The 24,627-nt window shown below is 50.0% G+C and overlaps 1 long non-coding RNA gene across 2 annotated transcripts; it reads left to right on the forward strand.

Annotated features, from left to right (window-relative positions):
* Positions 1-397: 397 nt before the first annotated feature.
* LOC118973043 (uncharacterized) lies at positions 398-21,700 on the forward strand. 2 transcript variants are annotated; one of them, XR_012130154.1, is made up of 4 exons: positions 398-879; positions 2,390-2,489; positions 5,933-5,972; positions 21,163-21,700. It is a non-coding gene; the product is annotated as an uncharacterized lncRNA (long non-coding RNA). The 2 variants fall into 2 exon arrangements; XR_005062249.2 differs by lacking the exon at positions 2,390-2,489.
* Positions 21,701-24,627: the final 2,927 nt, after the last annotated feature.

The raw sequence follows: 24,627 nt of genomic DNA on the forward strand, positions 1-24,627 counted from the left end.
GGAGGCAGCCGCTGCTGGGAAGCAGGGAGGCCAGCTTCCAGGAGGTTTTTTTTCTCCCTCTGCACATGTGTGAGAGTGGACCACCAGGAACTGCTTAACTCGCGATTTATCCTATTTAGGGAACGGGGGACATGGTTGTTGATATCTTAGAGGAACTGACTAGATACTTAATTATCAGGTTTGGTCTCCCTTGCCAGAAGAGAGCCCCTCCAAACTTGAACTGTACACAGCCTGTGGCAGAACTGTCCCCCTAAATTCCCGGACAGGAATGGCCTCGGTGGGCTTTGAGTGAGATCCTCCGAAATTCACTGGTGTGCCTCTCTCAATGTTCCGCTTGCTTAAGTGGATCTCTAAATAAGACCTTGAAAGCAGCGGAAGTTCCCTGGCAGCCCGGAGGGAGACCGCCAGAGAGCCCGCTGTGTAATCCTGGCCAGGTTCTGGGCACAGCCCCTCCTGGGCTCTCCCAATGCCAAGGAAATGAAAACTGGGGCGCCCCTTCCACGTCTCTGCTCTCCCTGTGCCCACTGGTGCTGGAGGTAAAAGCCCTTTGGGGTCACAATCAGGCCCGAGGGTTTCCAGGCCAACTGTGGGGGCGGAGGGAGAGCTCCAAAGGGAGAGAGAGCAGTGGGTAGGAGGAAGCTGCAGGCTTGCTGAGCTGTCCCGGCACAGTGCTAGCGGGCCCAGGAGCAGTGTTCCTTTCCCAGCACCCCACCGCCGGCCCCACTCTGGGCCAGGCAGCAGGACACACATTAGGGACAGATGGCACTGGAGCCAGCCACCAGCCTTTATCCCCATGCACCTGGAAAGCCAGAGTCACAGAGGACAGTAGTTTCTGACAAGGATTATTTCTATCTTTTTCAAGGATGCTTCTATGAGCAGGTGAGTAATGATATCCTGGCCTCAAGAAGGCCTTAATGCTTTCATATAATGCTTCTGGGTCTTTATTTCATCTAAGTGCAATACAGTGAGTGAGGCTGAAGCTGGGAGCTGGCCTGTACATTGAGAGAGCTTGTGGGGGAGCAGAGAAGCAGGCAGAGTGACCATGAGCGTCCCTTCCAGGTTCTGTCTCCAGGTTGGAAGGGGAGGGGTGGGTGACCTGCAACACTTCAGCTACAAAAGGTTTTTCTTTCTGACCCCCGCCTCCACCATTCCCCGCCTCCACCCCCCGCCCACGAAACTCAGCCTAAGAACCCTTATCCCCCAGCTTCTATCCGTCCTGGACTCCTGAAGACCATCTGAAACTCATTAGCTGCTTGAAATGATTGTCATGGGAGCCCTTGATGGAGAACAAGAAAGGGAGAGGGATACTTTTAAAGGACAACAATTGGGACCCAAATGCTGGCAGATGTTTGGAAACCTGGCTGTGGAGGAGGGGCCTCCCAGAGCCGTGGGGGCGACTCCTCGGCTTGACCCTGGGCCTGGCCCCACCTCCCCATGCCTTTGTCTAGCAGCAACTCCGGGAACCCAGGCTGGAAAAACCAGGCGTTTGCTGGTCTTGCCCGCGAGGAGGAAAGGTCTGCGGCCCTGGGACATGCTACAACCTGATTAAGAGGACAGCTGCGGTAGTCACTTGATTCTTTTCCAGTTTGCAGCATAATTCCTGTACTTTGTAGATGAAGTGACTTTCTGTTTGTAATAACAAAATCATAAAATATGAGAAATGTTGTAATTATGAGAGCAGGCAATATTAAAATCCTGAAACTAAGAATCTTATAAATATAGACACTTGCCAATGTAAAACTTGTAATAAAATATATCTTTGCATTGTAGGATCTTAGAAACCCAGAATATTCGAATCACACACTCTAAATAATCTTGCAAATATGATTGAGAGAATCAGAGAAATACTTTTGATTCCACTAGCATACAACATACAAATTATGGAATTTTAGGATTATGGGGTCAGTATTCTAGAATACTAGAATTATAGGGCATTATAAATATAGAAAAATAAATTTGTAGAAATCCAGAATCATGGTCTCTTAGAGTCATAGAACTTGAGAATGGTGGAATGTTAGAATATTAAATTAAGGAAACGTTGAATGATAAAATCTTAGAATCACAGAACATTAGCATCATGGAATGGATTTCTACAATCATAGCAGTTTATAATTACAGACTCATTGGATTATAGACTCTTAGAATTATAGAACATTAGAATCAGAGAGTGTCTGTTTTCTTAGAGAAGTACATGATCTATGAATTACAGAATTTTGGAATTATAAGCTTTTAGACATAGTCTTGAAAAATTTCAGAGGCAAAATGGGATTTAGAGGTCACTCAACCCCATTCCTGGCTGGGCCTGCGTCTTCATCTAAGCCCCTTTGCAATCCTTTGCTTATGTCTAGACAACACAGTCTAATCTGATCTTTCCCTGCGTCTCCTACAGCTGCCGGCCTCCTCTGCTGCTTCTGCTTTCTGCTCTGCCGCTCATCATTACAAATTCCTACCAACCTCTGTTTTTTGAGGGACAGTTTGCTTTTCTTTCTGTAAGTCATCCAGCTTCTTAATTCCTTATGCATGTGCCTGTAGGAGAAGACTATTTCAGTGATTAATATACTAGTGAAATGAAGCTTCGGCCTTTTGAGCAGGAGGGCCGGGGCTGCCTTGGTCTGTATGTGTGAGTGAGTCTGTGCCCTCTGTCCCAGAAACAGCAGCAAACAGGTCCAGATTTGAACCTGCAGTGCCCATTCCTTCTGGAAGGGCATGAGAGCCACGGTCAAGGCTGAGATTGAGCAGCCTGGCCTATCTAGGTGAGAGGAGATTGGAAACCATAAACCGTTTCATGCTTATTAATTTTATGATCCTCACAGGCTGGGGTTTACACAAACTGGACAACATGTGGATTAGATAATTTGCTGGGAATTAACAGCCTGTGATGGTTATCATTTTGGAAAGTGATGGAAGCTAGGTTGCTGAGGGTGGTTCAGTGATGAGTTGATGATGTTATCATGTGTCATCAGGGTTCAGAGATATGTGGAGGCTTGTTATCTGCCATAAATCCCCAGAGGGGGAACAGTACGTACTGCAAGGGGATGGATGGTAAGTAATGTTCAGGGTTCTGTTAGAATATTATGAATAAACCAAAACAGAAACAAAACTAAAAGTCCAAACAGCCAGTTTCAGAGTCACCCTCGTACTTAAGAAGATGTTCACTTTCTAGTGAATTCATCTCCAAACTCTCTAAACAGGCTAGCCAGAGAGAAGCAGTTTAAATATAGAAACTTCTGCTTTTTATTCAAGCCCCGCAAAGACAGGGTCTGTGCAGTGGCTGCTTAGTCTGAGGCTGTCTCCCTTGAAATAGCTTTTCTCTGCCTCAGCTCAGCCCAGAATCTCCCTGCCCCGTATTGACCTAAGGTGCCTCAAGCCTGCTTAGGGAGAGTTCCGGTTAGAAACGCTAAGAGACAGGCAACTTTCCCCACAGACAAATCTTTGGAAGCAACCCCCCTCACCAGTTTCAAATCTTTTCCTGAGGACCAATTTGGTTTAGAAACTGGAAAGCTCCCGAAACAAGCTGCAGTTACCACCTGGTTCTAGGAATATCATTTCGATGTAGCTGAAATTTTTCTGAAACTGAAATGCCTGTCTGGTCAGCAGAGCATGCTTGGCTCTGGGTATGCTATACCCAGCCCCACCTGTGATGCTGTGTGCCTTTAGGCAAGCAGACCCCCTCTCTGGCAGCAATAGGCCCACCTACAGATAGGAAGTTGGACTAAATAATCTAAATGTGAGAGCAAAAATATTAGAAACAGGAAAAGACAATTTGGCTTTGTTTCCCTTTTTTGAGTTGAATTGCAAATTAGTCAGGCCAGTGTTTCTGTTTGTTTTGAGGCAATTTAACCAGAATTGCTGTGTTCATGGCTCTAGCTTTTGATTTCAGATGCTAAACAACAAAACCACGGCCCTAAACCTCCTCAACTACTGCCTGCAGCTTTTGTACATGTGTTCAATGGTGCAGCATATCGGGTCAACACAAATGACAAATGCCTTGCCCTCTCAATTCTGAGAGAAATGGAGAATGGAAACGAGCTAATGGGATGGCAGGCTGGGTGTCAAGAGGTCTCTGTGTGACTCTCAGTTTCTCCGTCTGTAAAATGGAGAGGAAATGGAGGCCGGAGGAAATATAGATACCATGTTTCTGCTTCAAAACGAAGTCTTCGGAGGCCCGGGCTCTGATCCTAAGCTAGTGTGTTGGATGTGTGGTGTCCTGTGACATCCGCAGCCCCTCAGGGGCCACCCCTGCTGATCCCAGTGATGGGAGGGGTGGGGCGCAGGGAAGTGGAGAGGCTAACAAAGGGAACAATGGCAAATCCCCAGTTTGTGGACAAGTCCCTTTCACTGGGAGCCTGAAAGGCTGAGGAGGGGGTGGGCAGGGTGAATGGGGCTAGGGGATGAGGAGCCTCTTGCTGCAGCCCCATTGAAAGGGTCTGGACCTGTCAGCACTGAAAAGAAGTGAGTTAAAGAGGCAAATGAGGAGGCCGTGCTGGCAGCTTGGTGATCCAGAAGCACAAGCTGGGGACAGGTCTGGGGGCTTCAGGCCACGTGGACAGCAGGCGGGTGGGGGGACAGGCAGCTGGGTGGTTTGCCTGGTCCTCAGTCGGGCCTTTTCCTCTCATGTGAAGCCCAGTTTTTAACATTTGACAATCCTGTACGTCCTCTTGTGGTGGACTGGCATTTGAGACTGAATCTCTCTGGGAAGACCAGTTTTTTTGCAGTAAGATTAAGCGGTAGGGTTGGAATTGCATGGTTTGACTGCAGGCCCCAGACCAGTTCATTGGGCCAAAATATCCCCCAACCACCTACCTTGGTCCCACAGCTGGTCACTGTAGACAAACAGCCAGTCAGTCCCTCTGACAATGGGTTCGTTTAGACAAACAACAGGTCAGTCCAACCAAAACAGTCAGGTCAGTTATAAAATGGTGAGGGACAAAGCCACAGAAAAACAACAGCAACATCAGTTCAGTTTTTAAAAAGTCACCATGTGACGTCCTTGGCTATTAGGCTATTACCTAAGGGAGCACCCAGTCAACTCACAGACCCATTGTTCACTCTTGTCCTGACAGTCCACGACTTGACAGGTCTGGAGGTGGAAGCATTGAGAGATGGTCCTTTAGTCCAGGGCAGCAAAGTAGTGACCATGGATTTCTCACTGTCGTACTCTCACCAAGATCCAGGAAGACAGTCCCCTGTGGGGAAAATATTCCATATTCTTTTGGAAGGCTTCCTGAGGGGACCGTGAGGTTATGAGGTTATGTGGGCATTTCCCTATGGCTCCACTGTCTTCCTGGGTCCCACTGTGTTAACTACATTAAAAAAAACAGAATTCAAAGTAAACAAAAAAAACCTCTCAGTCTACAAAGAACACTTCTCAGTGAACTGGCTAGGTAGAGAAGTGGACATACTAACTTCTCCTCTGGGGAAAAGTACAGAAAGAAAGGATACATGAAAAGAAGATTGCGGTGGGAGAGGAAAGAAAGAGGGAGCAATAAGGGAAGGACCAGTGGGAATAAGAAATCCACTGCGCACATGGAGAGCACTTTGCTGGGAGAATGTATTAATAGCTTATTTTGTACCCATTAATTCTTAACAAACCCTTGATGATTATGCCCATTTTAAAGATGGGGAGACTAAGGTCCAGAGCAGCAAAGTACCTCTGCCCATGTTCCCACAGTCAGTTGAGGTGGAGCTGCCCCGTGTCTCAGCCTGTGAACCTCAGAATTATTTTGTTAGAACTAGTGGGGAGCGGGCTTGGGAATCATGCAGTCTCATCCCTCATTGTAGGAGTGAGGAAAGGAGGCTCAGACAGAAGAGCCCAGAGTCCTTGCCAAGAGAGCACAATACTTCAGGAGATTCCCCTTCTTTCTCTGAGCTGAACATCCCTCAGTGTCAGGAAGTTCTTCCTTGTGTCTAACCAGGCTCTCTCTTGCTGCAGGGCCAGGCTGGATGCCCCTCCCTGTGGCCAGTCTCTGGAGGTAAGTGTGCCAGGTATGCTGAGCCTGGGAGTGGGCTGGAAACCCCTCTTCCCCTGAGGTAGCAGAGGGTCTGGATGGTGGAGGAGAGCCCAGAGGGCTGTCTCTGTGTTTGCTGAATAAACACTGGAGTCAAGTTTCTGGCCTGTCACTCTGCAGCCTTTCAGTGAGTGAGAGGCTAGGTGGGCTGGAGGGAGTTCCCAGGCAGCACACGAAGAGGCCAGGGCATATAGGCACTGGGGCCCAGCAGGGCCCTCTCTGGCCAGCCAGCAGAGTCAGCCTTTGCAGGCCATGGAACTTCACACCCTTGAAAGGCTCCAGAGTGGTCCGCAGGAAAAATAAACGGTTCCTCCCATCCATGGCAGGCCAGCCATCCTCAGGGGCTCCCTGTCATGCACACGGAAACCCTGTAAAAGGGCCCAGTGTTTCCTTTTTCACTCCCCAGAAGGATGCTGAGCCTCGGGAGGACTGCCGGGGTTGGGTGAGGTGCTTTATCCTGGGCCAGTGAGGCCTGGTTCCAGCCCCACTCCCCTTGGGGTAAGTCGGCTCTTGGAGCCTTGGTTTACAAGTCTGGGAAACAGGAATAAGAATACCTGCCTTAGTTTTATTTCATGTGTGTTTGATGGTGAAATAAAGCCTATATGTGGTGGAGGTGCTAGCATATAGCAAATGCTTTATCAGTATCATCCTCCTCCTTTTACTCTCTGTGTAACCTAGAGCAAGTGAGATTTCCTCTCGGCGTCTCAGTTTCCTCCTCTGTAAAGTGGGGTTGCTGCCTACATAGTTGGGATTAAATGAGACAAAGAGTGAGCAACTGGAAGTGAGCCTGGCACACAGGAAGTTTCTCCAGCAGTAGTTTCTCCCTTTATTCCTTCTTCCCATCCCTTTGGGTCTCAGGGATCTCATCTTACAAATGCACACAGTAATGCCCCTCCAGGGCAGAGGGCTAGGAGGATAAATGCATTGCCACAGCACTGATGAGCTTGGCTCTGCCACAGAACTGCAGGAGACCAGATGGCGAGACACGCTGAAAGCAAGCAGAGAGAACACAAGGGTTAGAGTCTTGGGGTTAGGATAATAGGCCTCACACTGGGCATGGCTCTGGTCTCACTGAGGGATGGTTCAGGCAGGAATGTCGGGGCCCTGAGGAGAAAGGAAGGTCCTTGCTGCCTGTTGGCACCAAGGAGGACTTTCTAGAAGAGGGCTTTCTCCAAAGCTGTGGAGTTTAGTCTTTCCACCCAGGTCTAGTTTGTGGTAAATGCTTGAAGTCCACGCTACGGCTGACTCCCAGCAAGTTGGCAGACGCCTCCCGAAGTGCCCTTGCTCTCCACCTGGGCTTCTAAGAGCAAGGCGGAGAGAGTCATGATGAGGACCCAGAGATGGGTGAACGTAAGAATAGATTCCAGCATGAGCTCTCCAGCCACAGGGCCAGCTGCCTCCAGAGGTGGCCGGCCCCCATCACAGCTGCTGGAGGACCCTGTGACAGGTACAGATGAGGGACCATGGCACTGGGTGAGAGGCGGGAGTATATGAGAGACAGACTTTGAAATTAGGCTCTCTTGGTCTCCCGGCCCAGCTTTGCATTTCTCCCCTGTGTGACCTCTTAACCTTTGTAAAATTCCAATTTCTTCATCCTTACTTCAAAGAGTTGTTCTGGAGATTAAATGAGATAATGCATGTAAAACATTTAGCAGTGACAAACATGAGCCCTCCCACCACCGCTGGGAGTCTAAGATCTGACAGGTCAACATTTTAGGGGGTGAAGATCCTACCCTTTGAGGATTCTGAAATTAGAGGAGATTGAGTCCATGTACAGAACAGAACACTCACATAATGCTTACCCTGTGCCCAATACCTTTGTAGGGGCTTTACAAATATTCACTCATTTAGTTTTCACAGCAACCCTGTGAGTTAGGTGTTGTTCTTACCCCCCAATTTATGATAAAGAAACTGAGGCAGAGAGAAAGTTAATTAACTGGCCCACAGTCACACAGCTGAGGAAATGGTGGAGCTGAGAGTGGACTCTGGTTTCAGTCTGTGCCCATGAGATTCCAAGACCATCAGATTCTAAAACTGCTCCATATTCCTAAGATTCTAGAAAAGTCAATATTATGGTACTTTTATTAATAATAACAAGGGTCTAGGTGAGAGAGTTCTAGAGCAGGAGTTGGCAAACTTTTTAGTTTCTGTTAAAGGACCAGATAGTAAATATTTTTGACTTTAGAGGTCATGAGATCTCTGTCATGACTGCCCAACTCTGCTATTAAATGAATGGACCTGGCTGTGCTTCAGTAAAACTTTATTCACAAAAACAGGTGGCCGATAGATTTGGCCTGCTGGTTGTAGTTTGCCGCTGGCTGCTTTTGAGACCTAACTCATGAACTTCTGCTCTGCTGAGCACCCTGGTTGGGGGCTCCCTTTGGGGCTGAGCCTAAGGGGAGTCCTGTTCTAACCCCTCTTTAGAAAGGCAGAGGGACCTAGGATAGCCAGGGTGGCTCTATGGGGTATGGGTGCCTCTTTCTTTCTGTCCTGGAGAGGCTGTTGAAAAGGCTCCTCTCTCCAGCAACAGAGCTTCATTACTCATGGACTGGAAAACAATGTTAATTTCCCCCAAGCGGGAAGCAGCTGCACTTGTGAGCCAGGGCTCATTTTGCTGCATGAATATTTATGGCATGTCCCCTAATTAAGCCCAGAAATGAAATTTACTCTGCTCATAGGGGCCACGGAAGACTGTCAGGCCATGTCAGGAACCAGCCTCTTGTGCCTGTGAAGTAGGGTTGTCAACGAAACATTTGTGTCCAGAGCCACTTGGCCAGGGCCAGTGTCCACAGGAGTGGTGGGGGTGAGCATTCCCTGGAAGGTCAAGTGCCCTTGGTGGGTCACATGTTGGTGTAGGGGGATGCCTGGGTCACCTTGCTGATCCCTGGTGAGTAGCTATTTTCCGAGGTCTGCATGGTGTGATGCAGATCCCTCGAGGCCAGCCGTAGTAGTATTGTTTTCTTTCGGTCAGGATGACTTGGTTATTTCATGAATAGGCCTCAAAGGATGCTCTCTGGTGGCAAAGCTCAGAGAGGGAGGCCCCCATTGGGGGCCGAGTTTGAATTCCTTCTCTGACACTTATTCTTCAAGACCTGGGCTGGCCTCCATTCCCCCATCAGCACAATGAGGGGGCAAATCCCAGAATCATCAGTGTCACAGCACTCTTACTGAGAATCGTGAGAGGTGATTGAAGAGAAAGCATTCGGGGAACAGTTCCCACCACAGTCCCAGCATTTCCTTTACCTCCAGGTCCTCCCTCTCTTAAACTGGGGAGCCTAGGAAAGCTAGCTCTGCCCAGCTTTGAGTAACCTTGAGGGTTTCTAGAAACCATAAATCTTGGCTTTTCCTTGAAAGGTCCTATCTCCAGAGAACCTGGGCTCTCATATCCTCTTCCAGAGAGCCCATAAACCAAGCAAATACCATAAAGTTCCTCGCCCCAACCTGAGCCCTGATGCAGAGTCAGGCCTGGAGTCAAGAAGCAGGAGTTTCAGAACGTGACCATCAGGCAGAACATGAATCCTGCCCCCTCTCCTTTCCAGAATGGAACTTGCCTTTGATTTTCTCTTCCGTCATCTTTTGATTATTTTCATCTTTAAATTTGTCGCAGCCCCTAAGAGGTCCCATCTCGTGCTCCTGCTCCTCCCCACAAAGGCTGCTGGCGGGACTGGGTAGAGGGGGAGCTTTCCTAAGGCGGGTCCAGGTGTGTGATCATCCTGGGGCCTTGGCAATCCCACAGCTTGTAAATTGGAAAGTCAACAAGCTGTAGAAGCAGGGGAGACCCCAGGGTGGAGAGGAGGAAGTGGCAGGGTGAGGGTGGGTGGGTCAAGGGTGGCTTTAGTGCCCTGTGCCTCCCCTGGAGGCCAGCCCCAACCCCTGGAGGCCAGCACTTCCCGCTCTCACTCTGCACCTTCACATCCTGAGCTTGGACCTGCTCACAACAGCCAGACCCTGAGAGGGGCCTTGATAAGCCTTCTCTCTCACACCCTCTCATGATAGACAGGGAGGCTGCACATGCAGGGAGTCTTGCCTCGGTCGGGGTCAGAACAGGTAGAGTGGCTGTAACACTGCGCTGGGGTCAGGCGCCTGGCTCTGCTTCTCATCTTGGCTGAACCCAGACCCTGGTCACACACTGAGCCCTGATCCCCTCACTGTTGAGCCCTGACCCTGCCGCAGATTGTTGCCTTACTTTCTAACTGTAGGGCACATGGAGGTGGGAGGAAAGATCACAGCTTCCTGTGGCCCATCTAACTGCAGGAACCACTTACTGCTTTTTACATCCAGGATCCCATCTCCACTGAGTAAGGATTCTGTGCTCTTACTGGTTTGAGGTTTGATGTAACAGGCCCTTCAGGACACCTAAGCAGAGGTGTGACTTTGGGAAAAGTCACTTTATGTCTCTAGGTTTCAGTTTCCTCATCTGCAAAATGGGAATTATAAGGCCCCCACCCCCATTCCCTCAGATTCCTACAAGGGTCAAGTGAGATGCTGATTATGAAGGTGCTTTGTTAGCTGAATGTGCTCACATAGGAGAAAGTATTGAAATGACTCCTGTTGTTCCTGTCATTAGCTGACGTTTAGTCCCCTTCTGGGCTAGCCAGAGGCTCTGGTGTCCTCTAGAGACTTAAGCCCCAGAGCAAATGCTGCCTGGTTAAGGGGCCAAGACCAGGTCAGGAGCTCTGCTGGGGCCCCTGCAGGGCCTAGGAGGCTTGGGGAACTGCATTGTCAGATGGCTGAGCACCCTTTGTCCATGTGTGGGTCTGAGCCTGCTGGCTGGAACTGTGGCACCTGCCCACCTGACACCTCTTTAGCAGGCTCACCAGTGAGCTCCAGGGGCCTGGGTGCCCAGGCTTGGGCTCCACCTCCCACAGCCCCACAGAAACCCTCACTCTCCCTGAGAGAACCCAGGAGATTCTGGTGGGTCCTGGCTACTCAAGTCCCTACCCCTAAACACTGTCCTTCTGATTTCCACCAACTAATGTTTTTTGGAAAGAGAAATGTGATACACAAACGATTTGTTTGCAATAAAATCATCACAAAGCTTTGTAAGAGCCATTTGTGCTGTGTGTCCTGTTAGGGAATCTTAGTTATTTTTGAAGGCCTTTTCCTCCCCTCAGGGAGAACAGGAAATCATACTGTACCAGGAGCAAGCAATCTGACACCTGCACTTGCTGGACCCTCTGGCCTCCTCCCCATTGGAAATGAGAGGCCCAAGTAAGTCTCCTTGGTGCACAGTAAACCCTTATGCCTGGCAATTAAAGCCCTCCATGATTTGCCCTATGCTATCTTGATAGTAAAGAGCTCCTCATATCCTACCAAGTGGGGCTGTTTGTGGAGTCAGAACTCACCTGCTGTGATGTCCCTTGCAGCCTCTGTTCATGCTGTTCCCTCTCCCTGACTACATTTCATCTCCACTGTTCCTGGAATTTTATCCATTCCCTGAGGCCCAGCTGTAGCCCAACCTCAGCCTTCCCTTGATCATCCTGAGTGAAGAAATTTCTAGTTCAGGATTTGGGCCTGAGTGACATCAGTAAATGTTTACTGAAGAATGAATAAGTGGATGGATGGATGACAGGGCCTTGGATAATTTATATTCTCTTCTTTTCTATCCCTCTTCTAACATGTGCCAGGACGAGGTTTTGGCACATGCTGAGGTTCGACAAACACCTGAAGGAATGAATGAGTGTGCAGTGATAAATGGATACAGGAATCCATTTGCAGAGCACATGCTGTGGGCCAGGCATGGGGCCAGCTGCTGGTGGTACAGCTGTGAATAAGACATGCTTTCTGCCCTCGTGTCTTCATGTTTTAGCTGAGTCGTCAGGCTTACCCAGAGAGTTGCCCAGTCTATTACTTATTTAGTTACTCATGTGATAAATGCCACGAGAGAGGGAATTTAGTAAATAGGTAGACGAGTGAGGTGTGAGTGAAGACAGAAATAGTAAACAGAATGCAAATATATACATGGACACTAGGGAGAATAAATGAAGGGATGATGGGTGATGATTAATCAATTATAAGGAAGAGATTGCACACCATGTGACCTGGTGTTTATGGACATGAGGCATAGAAGCCAGAGTTGCCTGAAGTCAGGTCCTGTCCTGCTTCCCTGGGGCACGGGCATCAGGCTGAGTGGGAGAGGCTCCAAGACCCAGGAGCTGGGCCTTCTACAACCCAAGGTCAGCATGGTTGCCCTGATCTTAGTACCCCCAGAACTCAAAGTCAGTTTTAGAAGAGGTAGATTTGAATGTGCAGAACCTCAGGGCCTACAAAGTCTGATTTTTGCTCAATGCATGGAATGAATCTCAAAGCTTTTACAGTCACACCCAACACCACAGTGACCTCCACAGTGAGAAATCATGCTGAAGAAAGGGAAGGGGCTCACCCAAGACACAAACACCAGGATCCCTGACTTCAGGGTGCCTTAAGGAGTCTTTGCTGGGATGGACCCTCATGATCCAGCTCCTTTTTCATTGCTGACTTTTCCTAATTCTCTCCCCTAGGCCCAGCTCCAGCCCCCTGGCCTCCTCCCCATTCCTGGCACACACTGGCACATGCGTGCTCTGAGCCTTTGTACCCCTAGTTCCCTCTGCCTGGGATCATCTGCAGGACTGGCCTTGTCACTTCCTTAAGTGCTTTTCTCAAAAATTATCCCAGTGCTGTCTGTGGTCACCATATCTGCACTGGATCACTGACCTCTTCTTTATCTCCCTCCCTTGCTTCATTTTTTCTTTATAGCACATATCCTTTTCTAACACACCATACATTTTCTTATTTATTTTGTTTATTATCCACTTTTCCCACTAGGATGTAAATGCCAGGAGGGCAGGGATTTTGTTGTACTTTGTTCACTACTGTATTCTACCAGCAGGGAAGATCCTACCCACTAAATATGTATTGAATGGATAAATGAAGCAAAGTGTCAAATCCAGCCTTTCCTCTCCATCCAAAAGCCATTCCCACTGTCTTTTTGTGCCTGGATACTGCAACAGCCTCTTCCTTGACCTAAGCCCCCACCCTGACTTCCAGCCTCTTTCTGACTCCCAGCCTCCTCTCTGACCCCTCAGCCTCTTCCCTGACCCCAGCCTTCTCCTGACCCCCAGCCTCCACCCTGCCCCCCAGCCTCTGCCTGAGCCCCGGTTGCCTCTTGAGCAGAGAGTGATCTTTCCTCTATGATAAATATGAACACACCATCCCCTTCTGGAAACTCTTTACTGTCCTCCCTTTTCTTTCTCTTGGTCCTATAAAATAATATACAAGGAGCGTCTACTACACGGCCCACAATAAATGGTAGTGGCTGCCGTCCCTGAAGACAAGGCATCCAGTTGGAAGGGGCAATGAGGAGGAAGGGGACTACTTCAAGGTGTAGTGGGTGTGTGGGATGGCATGGGAGTCCATGGGCAGACTGGGCTTCTGGCACACTAATTTCAATAGGAGAATTTGACCCCTGGGTGAATGAATTGGTTGGATCAGATCCCAGAAGGTATGGACTGCAAAACCGAGGAAACTTCTGTAAGTTCCTTCAACAAAGTTCAACATATTACCAAGCACTGGTTAGGAGTCAAGTGCTATAGTGAGCACTGTCATATGCAGGCTTCAGTGGAATCCTTATAACAATCCTGTCAAATCTTTATTATTGCCCCCATTTTATGTATAAAGAAACCAAAGCACAGATAGGTTGAATAAATTTCCCAAGGCAACCTACAGCAGAGATTTGAACCCAGGTCTAGGTGGCCAGAAAGCTTTCTATCTTTTTATCATCCAGGCGCCTAACACTACTTGTTGATCAAAGCAAGCTTCTCCTTAGAGCAACCTCAGTAACCTGGAGGCTGGTGATTTTTATCCTGGACAACAGTGACGTTTGCAGTCCCAGAACCACCTCCAAAGCACCAGGCTGTGAATTGGGCCCCCACAGAGCCTTTGTGGACTTGGAAGTCAAGAGGAGAATTCATAGTACTTTGGAAAACACATTTTCTTTTAAGGAAGAGTATTTTGTTTTCATTTCAAACACCCTGGCTGGTGACGAGTGGTGAAGAGAGGTGCCCTGTTTTCCATCCTAACACCTATTTCCAGGTGGGGGCGGGGAGCGCTCCATCCCGAAATGTTATTTCAAAACCTTTCTGGGCCTTGCAGCTCCATTTCCAGGCCACATGACACAAAGAAAAGCATAATTTCCCATTACGTCGTGTTGCTCTTTCTGGTCTGAGCACCTTTCATAGTGGGAAGACCTAGCCTGCTCCAACACTCCCCCTCCTGCCCCAGGAAATAGTTTCACTGCTTGATGTGGGCCTTAAATAAATAGCCTTGCCTGCACCCGATGGCCACACTCCTGATAGGCACACTTGCCAAGAGCAGCAACCCCAGGCGGCTCCTCCCAGCAACCCCCAAGAGAGAAGACAAAACTGGTGTGACGCAAATGCTCCCTGCCCGCTTTTTGCCATCTGAGGCACATTCCAAAAAGAAGCAGACCAGCAAAGTCTTGTCATCTGCGGGGGTATGGACAGAGATGGATGACGCACTCCCTACCAGGGAAGGTCACGTTTGGACCCTCCCAGATAGCCAGCTGCCACTTTATTAACAGCAAATATCCCCAACTGGGCCAGGCTAGGAAAGAAAATATTTATGCTTGCCTGTCAGGAGGACCTTCATTTTTCTTCTGGAGAAGTCAGCCACGGTGCTGGTCCAGGGCTGGAATTGTGGACATGTCTGTGGGGCTGTTCTAGGCCCTTCTGCAGCCTAAGGTTGATAGAGATTCCAGAATATTCTCAGGATGGCTCTGGATAGGCACGAGGGGCTTCAAGAGGATGGATGTGGGAGCCCAGGAGAGGTGGGGCCTGTGCAATGGAATACACCCCAAACCCCATTAAACTGTACATGAGAAATCTGGGTGTGGGTATGGAGGCTAGAGTTAAAGTCCAAAGGCACCAAGAAATGATATTATTAATTTAAAACACATATGAATCTGAGAAGTGACTTTAATAAGGCTAAAATAATCTCGTATTGTCAGAAAGTGCCAACACTGGAGCTGAGCCTGTCTTTTAAGCTGGACAGACATTAAAATCAGTTTGTATTATTACTTTATCATGGTCATTATTCTGAACAAAAGCTGAAGCCAGTTCTCTAATGGTTTCAGAGTTGCCTGTGGGTCCACAGCCTGGGAGGACCTGCCTCGCTCCAGGAGACAGCTGTACCCACTTATGGTAATTGAATTACAAGGTGCTAGGCTGAACAAGTTAGGTGGCCCAGGGGACAGAGGCTTTGGTCTCGTGGGCACAGCAGGATTGTTCTCTCTGGAGCTTGGTGAAGCTTGCTCCTCTCTCTCAACTCCAGGCACTAGATCCCTTCTCATCCCTATAGAGCCTGCACACTGGAGTCAGGGGACCTGGGTTCAAATTTTAACTCTTCCACTTAGCAGTTGAGCAGCTAATGCTGAGCACCTTAGTCAAGATGTCATCTCTCTGATGAGATGGAGCTGATAAATGTCTCCCTCTTGGGGCTGTCTTTGAGAATAAAGTGAGGTGAAGCCTGTGATTTACTCTGCACAGTAAGCATTAACCAGCAGTAAGGGATAACCAGTAGTAATGGCAGTAGGGACACATACAGTTTTACTTCTCTCTCTTGGGCTATATCAATAATTTTTAGTGTTGTATGAGTCAATATTTGCAAATGTGTAAATGTTTCATATCTGCATTAGTCTGTTTGGGCTGCTATAACAAAAATACCATAGACTGGGTGACTTAAGCACTTATTTTCTCATGGTTCTGGAGGTTGAGAAGTCCAAGAACAAGGTGTGAGCTGATGTGGTTCCTGGTGAGAGGCTTCTTCCCAACTTGCTGATGGCTGCCTTCTCAGTGTTCTCACAGGGCAAAGAGAGAGAGGAAGGGAGGGAGGGACGGAGAGAGAGAGACAGGAGAGAGAACTCTGGTCAATCCTCTTTTAAAAGGACAATAATCTCATCATTGGGACTCCCCCCTCATGACCTCATCTATACCTAATTATCTCTCAAAGGCCCCACCTCCTTAAGGCGTTGCACTGGGGACTAGGGCTTCCAGATATGAATTTGGGGAGGATACAAACATTCAGTCCATAATAGTATCTGTAAGTGGTATCTGATAGTTCATATCTCTATCTGCTTATGAACCTGCATTGTGTTAATATCTACTTACATATTACAAGTTAAAACAGAAAATGATGGTGTATGGGGTTTATATACTTTTGTGTATGCCTCTGTGTCTAAACCTATGTGTACATGAAAGCCTAGCAGAGGTTAAAGTCATGGGCAGGGGCTGCAAGCATGAGTGTATCCAGTGCAGAATGTGTACACATGTGTGTATGCAAGCATGGGAAGGGCATGGCTCACGGCATAGTAGGCAGCTGCCCCTCAGCCCAACCTGGTGAGGCTCCTGCTCCCACCAGCCCATGGCAGCTGCTCAAGGGACCTGGGCAGAGCAGCTCACAGGTTCTCTGGGGCTGGGGATCTGTGAAGCTCAAGCTCCTTGGTTGCAGGCCCAGAGGATGGGTTCTATGCTATGGAGGAGCCCCAGCCCCTGAGAGGACAGTTTGCCTAGGGAGGGGAAGTTTGCCTGGGGAGGAGATATAAAGCCTATCCCCTTGATGTGGGAACTTTATTAGCTCATCCTTATCCAGCACAAGACCCATCCTCATCTATTCAAATGGATCATTTATAGCTTTCCCTTCAGCCCAAATGACATTCGCTTAGCAATTGGCCTGTTTGAAACAGCCGGAGTATTAGAGCCACAGGCTGCACCATCATTCTGAGCTAGGGGTACAGCTTTTCTGAGCTAGCCTCATGGGAGAGGGTAGGAGGGAGGTGGGGGACATTCAGTTGGTCAAGGATCCCATGGAAACAGGCAAACACATTATCCACTCCAACACAGGCAATTTTTTCCCCAGGGTGGCTAATTAGCAGCCAGCTACTCAGGCTCTCTACTTGACTTGCAGAATTAGAATGCTCAGCACAGGGATATGTGTTTATCTCAAAATCTGCCATTTCTCTCCCTGAAGCAAGAGAGGAGTTCTGACTATTAGTTCTGGAGCCTGGAGACTGCTCAATGGCATATTTGGGGGCCTGGTTGGAACTCCCTCTCCACAGAAATGCCCACCTTGCTGGAGGCCTCCAAAAATGGCAGGCTTACCAATGCAGGCACACAGGACATGTCCACATACAGGCACAAAGATCTCCCCACTTACATAAATATGACACAAAGGCACAGCCACACAAATCCACCCTTCCTCAGAGATGCACGTCTATGCACAGAGAGGTACAGGCCCTCAACCAGCATGCCCGCTCACACAAACAACGAGATACTCTGCAACCTGCGCCTATAAACACACACAAAGAACCGCACACCTGCACATGTGCGCGCACACACACACAACTAGACTTACATGCATACAGTAGATACAACTTCACAGGCTCCCTGGAACAGGTATGTAAGAGCACACACATGAAGACGGAGAAGCTTCTTTAACAAATCTACAGAAAGAAAAATTCTCAGAAACTAGCCTCAGTGATTCTCAGTCAGAATCAGGTATGAGATCATCTGAGAAGATACTGCAGATCAGATTCAGATATCTGACACCAGATTCAGAAACCATCTGCAAATCAAAATTCTCCTATCAGAATCACCAGAGAGTTTTGCATAAATACTCATTTTAGCCTCCACCACAGTCTGATAAGCCTCTGGGGGTTAGGCTTGTGACAGTGTTAGCCAGGTGAGTTTTGAAAAGCTCCTTGGTATACAGAACACTTTTATTATTAAAAATAAAAATAAACAGTTCATTGCTATTAGGAGGAAAAGCAATTTGATTGGGAGAGAACTGTTAGGACTTTTTTAAATGATGGCTTTTTTGTTTTGTTATTTCAAGAACAAAGAATAACTCAGAACCAACTTTTTCCTGGTTGGTTTCCTTATATCAGCAAGAAACAGGAACAGTAACAAATACAACTTACTCAGACTTTGATTCAGCCACAGATGTTTCAAACTCTGTCTAAACTGGAAGGGCCCATCCCTTCTTGGTACAGATAGGGAAACTGAGGCCCAGGCAGGGCAAGCTGCTGCTCAAAGTCATATAGCTATTGGTGACTGCTGTGAGAAGAGACTGTTCAGAGTGCACACAGTAGGTGCTCGAAAGTGTTAGCTGCAATATTATGATTATTGTTCATATCATTGTAATTCTAATCATAAGTCATTATCATTGACAGAGCAAACCTAAGAATCCAGATCTTCCTGCCATCTGGCTTATGGACTCCGGGTTTTCTCCCCAGTTGAGAAGACAGTGAGGGTGCAGTGGAAATCTGGGCACCCTGCCCAGTCCCACATTCTCTGATTATGCTCTGATAGATGTGCTCCAGTTCTTCCGCGCTCGCAGAGAAAGGGGCAAAAGAGGGTTGCGGGGTGTGGTAAGGGTGGCAGCAGGATGAACTTTGGGAGGGGGGAGTTTCCGCTCCTGGTGAGGGGCTTCAAAGGACAGCAGCCTACTTCTGCCGCCTCAGGAGCGGGGGCCTTCAGAGACAGTTTTGGATTAGCATCTGGCAGGACAGAGCAGTTGCAGGTACTGGGACTGGGAGCGCCCTTTCTGCCTGTAGCTCTCCGGAGAGTCTCTTCAGGCCAAGGAAAGCTTTGTTCTCACCACTTCTCCAGGAGCCAGGGCTGCTGGGTGGTCTAGGGCGAGGAGGGCAGAATGGGGGTGGGGCAGGGCAGGGCCCGGTGCCGGAAGGAGTATGGGTCCAAGAGAGGGTTGGAGGATGGGGGAGTGGAATCTGTGTGCGTGCATGGGGAGGGCTGGTGCAAAGGGAGAGTTGGGGTCAGCATGGGAAGGTCTGGAGGCGCTAGCGGAGTAGGAGAGACCAGCAGAGGTCAGAACCACTGGGAGGGTCCAGGGAACTAGGTGGGGGTCAGCAAGGGTGGCGGCATAGACGAAATCCCCCTCCCCAGACCCTGCCACCCCAGGTGGCTAATGGCAAGGGTCCACCTCGAGGCGCTGAGCCCCCTACACTTTGTGTCTGGCGCTCCAGAACATGTGGTCGACACGCCCCCGTTCCCCCCTCCCACCCCCGCCGAAGGGCTGCCATTTGGAACGCATTTGCAGACACATGGATTGTTTTTAAGTTAATGCTTTTTAATTCACTCTGTTTCCCAGTTGTCGTTTTTTATTGAAAAGGCGGATTCTGCCGGTGTGTGTTCCTTTGCGGGGGCGGCGCGGGGCGGAGGGTTCTTCACCGGCAGAGATCCGAGGAGAGGCAGAGACAGACAAAGGCACAGTGAGACGACAGGGAACGAATAAACAAGGTCAGAGAGCAAGAAAGAAACAGACTGGGAGAGTGATGCACAGAAGCCGAAACAGAGACTCGGAGAACTCAGGAGGGGGAAGGGGAGCACACGCAGTCCTAGGGGCAGGGAGAGTGCTGAGAAACCCTACTCCGGGGGATATCGGAAGTCCCCCACCTTCATTTAAGGCCCCTGGGGCCGAGCTTGCTTTCCTTTGGTTCTCTGGTTCCCTACCGCATAGACGAGGCTGAACTGGCCTCAGGGAGAGGGCTGGAAAGACGCAGCGCGCAGAGGACTGAGTACGCAGAACCAGGGTGGCCGGGGCTAGGGACCCGAGATCCGACCGAGGAAAGGACCCGCGCGGCGGAGGAGCTGCCTCCGGGTCTACGCAGACCTGCTGTTTTCTAGCCGAGCGGGAATCCCGCACCGCGGCTCTGGAGAACGGCATCCCTGGGCTGCTGCGCGGCCGAGGGCGAGCGCCCCAGCCCCTCTGAGCCGTGCCTCCACCACCTGTAGGAGACGAGTGCCGGCGGCCAGTTCGAACGTGTGGTGGCGGAGGGTAGAAATGGCTCAGGGGTTGGAGAGCAGACGCGGTCGCAGACACCTCGGCTTGGCAGTTACAGCCGAAATTCCGGGATTTTCGGCCTGGCTGCTGCCCCGCAGGTCCCAAGTTCATGCAGGACTCTCGGGAGCCCCGGAGAGAGCGGACCCGAGCGCTTCCTTCCCTCGCAGCTGAGAACCGTTTTTTCGTTCTCTCCTGGCCCCGGGACCCCTCTGCTCCCCATCTGCATCAAGCTCTAGAGAACCGTGCCCAGGGGCGACCTCAAACGCACGAGTGTAGACACAGCAGCGGACACACAAAGATGCTCACATGCCATCACTTGGTGGTCGTGTAGACACTGGGCACTCACAGATACACGACACAAGGTCCGGAGGCCTTGGAATAGACCCTGTCCCCGGCCTGGGTGCAGGGGTAGCGGCTCCCCAACAGCGTTCACCCTGGGAGTAGCTCTCAGGCCCGGAGTCTGTGAACTGAAAACCAAGGACAATTAGAGCTAATTACAGGTGTGCGGACAGTCGCAGTCAAGAGCGCGGCCAAGAGCGCGGGCATGGGGCCGGGCGGCCCACCTCTCCCCTGCCCGACCCCCGGGGATCCTGCCCCAGCAGTGCAGCTCTGCGGGCAGAGCTCGGGCTGAGGGCGAGGGAAGGGTGCATGGGCCAAGAGCGCCCGGGACCGGAGTGCTGGAGAGCCCTCCGCCTCCAGGGCGCGGCCCGACATCATATACGTGGGCGCGCGCTGGGCCCGGGAAGCCTGGCGATGGCGGATCGCGGCCGGGTTAGAAGCTAGGACCAGAGCTGGGGGCCGAACACTTCCCGGCCTTGTGCTAAGCTGGCCCCGGCGAGGCGGGCGCGAGGATTTGCGCCTTTCGGCTTCTCCTGTTGTCTCAGCCTCCTGAGCATCTCTGGATCTGCAGAAGATCCGTTCGCCCGCACGCTGTCGTCGCTCGAGGTCGGGTCTCCCAATGAGTGCCCCCCTGGCGCTGAGGCCACAGGACGAGGAAGGCACAGAATCTGGTGCTGGAGTCGGCACACCAATCTTTCCCAGATGAGCCCCACGACCCCTGAGAGACCTCTCAAAGCCTTTGTTTGAGCGTCCATAAAATGGGAATGCAGGGTCAATGAATGCCTTGTCTGAGATGGAGAGTCTAAGAGGAAGGAGAGGCGCGAATTCCTCAGGTGCGAATGGGACTTTTCAGTTTGCACTAGTGGCCCGAATCAGCTATCTCATTTTGTGGTTTCTATAGCCTTTGGCGGGCTGGATTGGAGTGGCGGTGGGAACGGGAATTATATTTCTGTATTTACAGATGAAGCTCAGAGAGGTCAAACGTCTCAGAGGTCACACAGCAGGGAGAGGCAGCTGGTTTTCCGGACTTCAAATGTCAAGTTCAGACTCTTCGCCACTCCCTTCCATCCCTCTTGGACGTCTCTGGAACCCCAGGAACCTCCCAGTGTTCTGCGAAGCTTGGGAGCTCCGAGCGGGAGTGCACCTCACGAACAGCTGTAGCTGTCTGCCAGTCCCACTGCCCGAGCTCGCTGTGGGCCCATGGCGCCCCCTTGCGCTCGTGGTCGGATGCTCACCCGCTCCTCACCCGACAGGACTCCAGCCAGGCTCCTGGCTCCTCTGCCTCAACCTGCAAGTGTGCAGGAGAAGGTTGACTGGCTGCAGAAAGGGTGACATGAGGTGACACAGGGTTTTGATTTGCATATTATACTCTTGGTAAACTAAAGCACGCTGTGCACTCGGCCCCAGCGCTTGGACACCACTGCAGTTTCCCCTGTGCTTCCAACCCTGTTCTTTTTTAAAATTATTTTTTATTGGAATAAAGTTAACATATTAGTATATTGGCTTCAGATGTACAGCATAGCGACTCAATAATTATTTACATTACTAAACGCACACCACAGTAAATGTAGTTACTCCCCACTACCATACCGAGTTACTATAATATTATTGGTTATATTCTTTATGCTGTACTTGTATTCCTATGACTAACTTATTTTACACTTTGTACCTCTTTATCTCCTTCACCTATCTCACTCATCCCCTATCCTCCTTCCATGATAACCAACAGTCTGTTATTGGCATTTATGGGTCTGTTTTGTTTTAGATTCTACATATAAGTGAAATCATATGGTATTTGTCTTTCTCTGCCTGGCTTATTTCACTCAGAATGACACCCTCTAGGTCCACCATAATGTTGCAAATCATAAGATTTCCTTCTTTTTATGGCTGAGTAATATTCCATTATATATATGTACCACATTTTCTTTATCCATTCATCTATCAGTGGGCCCTTAGGTCTTCCACTCCTGTTCTTGATCTTTACAGGAGTACAGTGAGGCGGCCAGGAAAGGAATAATTATTCCCAGTATACAGATGGGGCAACTGAGGCAGGCTCAATGCTACTCATGGGTGAGTTGTGGGATCAGCATCCAGGCTAGATCTGCTTCCCTTCCTTGTGTTTGCACCTCATTCCAGTGGTGGAATTCTTGCTCTCTCAGAGGTTAAGGAAAGGACTTTGGAGTTAGACTGGTACCTACTCAGTGGGTGCTTTCATCTGGGAAGATGGCTCCTTCTGTGGAGTGGACAGGGGGATGGAGATGGCCCCTTCTGGGACCAGTGGTGTATCTGGCACCTTGGGGATCTGGCTCATGCTGGGACTTGAGCAGCAAGCAGTTGTCTACCTCTGCCAGCCCTGCAATCCACTGACTTTGCCCAGGGCCTTGGGCAGGTTATGGGAGGCCTCCTCCTCCTTACAGGTGGGGACATACAGGCTCTGAGACAGAAGCCACTTTTCTAGAGCCACACAAGAAAAGCTTTGGAGCTTGCCCCACAAACATGGAGGCAAGGAGGCTGGAGGAGTGAAGGTTGGGTCTTGGTGGAGAAATGAGCAAAGGAGTAGGTGGCAGATAAAGACCCGAGAGGCTTTCAGGGGAGCAGGGTCTCAAGGGTGCCTAGTGCTGACACAGTAAAGAGATGAGGGCACGAGACATAGTTGGGGCAGGGTTGTAAGGACAGAAAGGACTGTGGAGATGTAACACCTCCACTCCTTAAGACTGGGGGTCTGGACTAGGAGCCCTCTTGGGGGTGAACCAAAAAGAAAGTGGAGCTTCCTGAGACCTAGCTGGGAAGACAGGAGCTGGGTGCAGGTGCAGTTTGAGTCCAGTGGTTCTCACACTTCTGGAGCATCAGAATCACCTGGAAGGCTTGCTAAAGCCCAGATTGCTGTCCCTACACTCGGGGTTTCCGATGAAGGTCTGGTGTGGAAGTTGGCATTTCTAGTAAGTTCCCTGGTAATGCTGATGCTGCTAGTCCAGGGACCACACTTTGAGAATCATGGCTCTGACTCTTTCAATAGCTTCCCCTGGAGCTCCAGGCTCTCCAGTTCCACATTCAGAGCACATCTGTCTGGGTAACTTATTCTGATCAGTTTCAGAGAACTTTGCCCTCAACCTCAGAGGGGCAGTGAGGCTGGACCCCCAAATCCCTTCAATCCTGGACCCTGTGCTCCCATGGCTCAAAGAAGAATAACTTCTCCATCTGCCAGATGGGGCAGGCAGACAGGCTTCCTGAAGGAGGTGGGCTGAACTTGAAGGACTGCTAAAGGGAAGTTAGGGCAACAGCTGGCCAGAGGCTGAAAGGTGGAGACTGAGGCAGAGTAAGACCCTGCCATGGTTGTTGTAACAGGGCAGGGACTTGGGGTCCTGCTGTAATCCTTCCCCTGAAGCACACACAGCCCCCGGGGGGGGGGGGGGGGACTGCAGTGAGTGTCCTGTGGGTCTGTCTGGGGCCGGGCCGGGGCAGCTGTAGAGCCCTTCAGATGGTGGTTCAACTGGGGCTGGGCAGGAGTGGCTTCAGTGGCTGCCCTTCCTGCCTTGGTTTCTCCATCTGAGGAATGCTGGTCATGTGTTTGCTGTTTCCCTGACCTTCCCAAGCTGCCAGCAGGATAATATATGGAAATTGCTTTGACCTCCTGAGAAAAGAGGGGCTCCAGGAATAGAAAGTTCAGCCGCTAATCCTGTCCCACCAGACTTCCCACTAATTCCTGCTTCCGATGTCAGCCTGGCAGGTTGAGTTTAGCAAAAGAAAGAACAACTTAGAGGGATGATGGTTTTTCTAATGGCCCCAGTTCTCCAAACACATCGGCAGGCTATACACATGCACACACAGCCTGGTCACAGGCCCACCCTCACACAGCCTGTCCCTACTCTCATTCCGCATACCTCTCATGGAGCAGTCATAATTGTGGAGAATAATTAAAACTAACATTTGCACAGTGCCCTGTCATTGACAGTTCCACCCTGCACTGTCATTTAATCCCCACAACAACCCAAGAGGCAGGGATTACTGCTATTATTAACTGAGGCTCAGAGATGTTAAGTGACTTGTCCAAGGTCACTCCACTGGTAAGTGATAGGCATGGCTCCAACTTAGGTCTCCTGACTCCAAACACTATTCTCTTCCTGCTGTCCCATGCTCCTTCCTCCATGCATTCACGCACATTCACTTGTTCCTTTAGTCATTCATTGAATTCACTCAACAGGTGTTTATTGTACATAAGCCATGGGCCAGACTCTGTTAGGTGCTAGCGGCTTTCCCACATCTCACCTAGTTCTCATGATGAACTAATGAGCTGGGCACTTTTCCCATCTCCATTTTAGAGTAGAGCAAATGAGAACAGGGAGACTAACTCACGAGCTGAGATCTGAGCACACAGTGTTACTTGAGAGCTCCAGCCTTGTGCTGTCCTGGCCCCACGTACACTCAC

This window comes from Manis javanica, chromosome 4, assembly GCF_040802235.1.
Source record: "Manis javanica isolate MJ-LG chromosome 4, MJ_LKY, whole genome shotgun sequence".
NCBI lineage: Eukaryota > Metazoa > Chordata > Mammalia > Pholidota > Manidae > Manis > Manis javanica.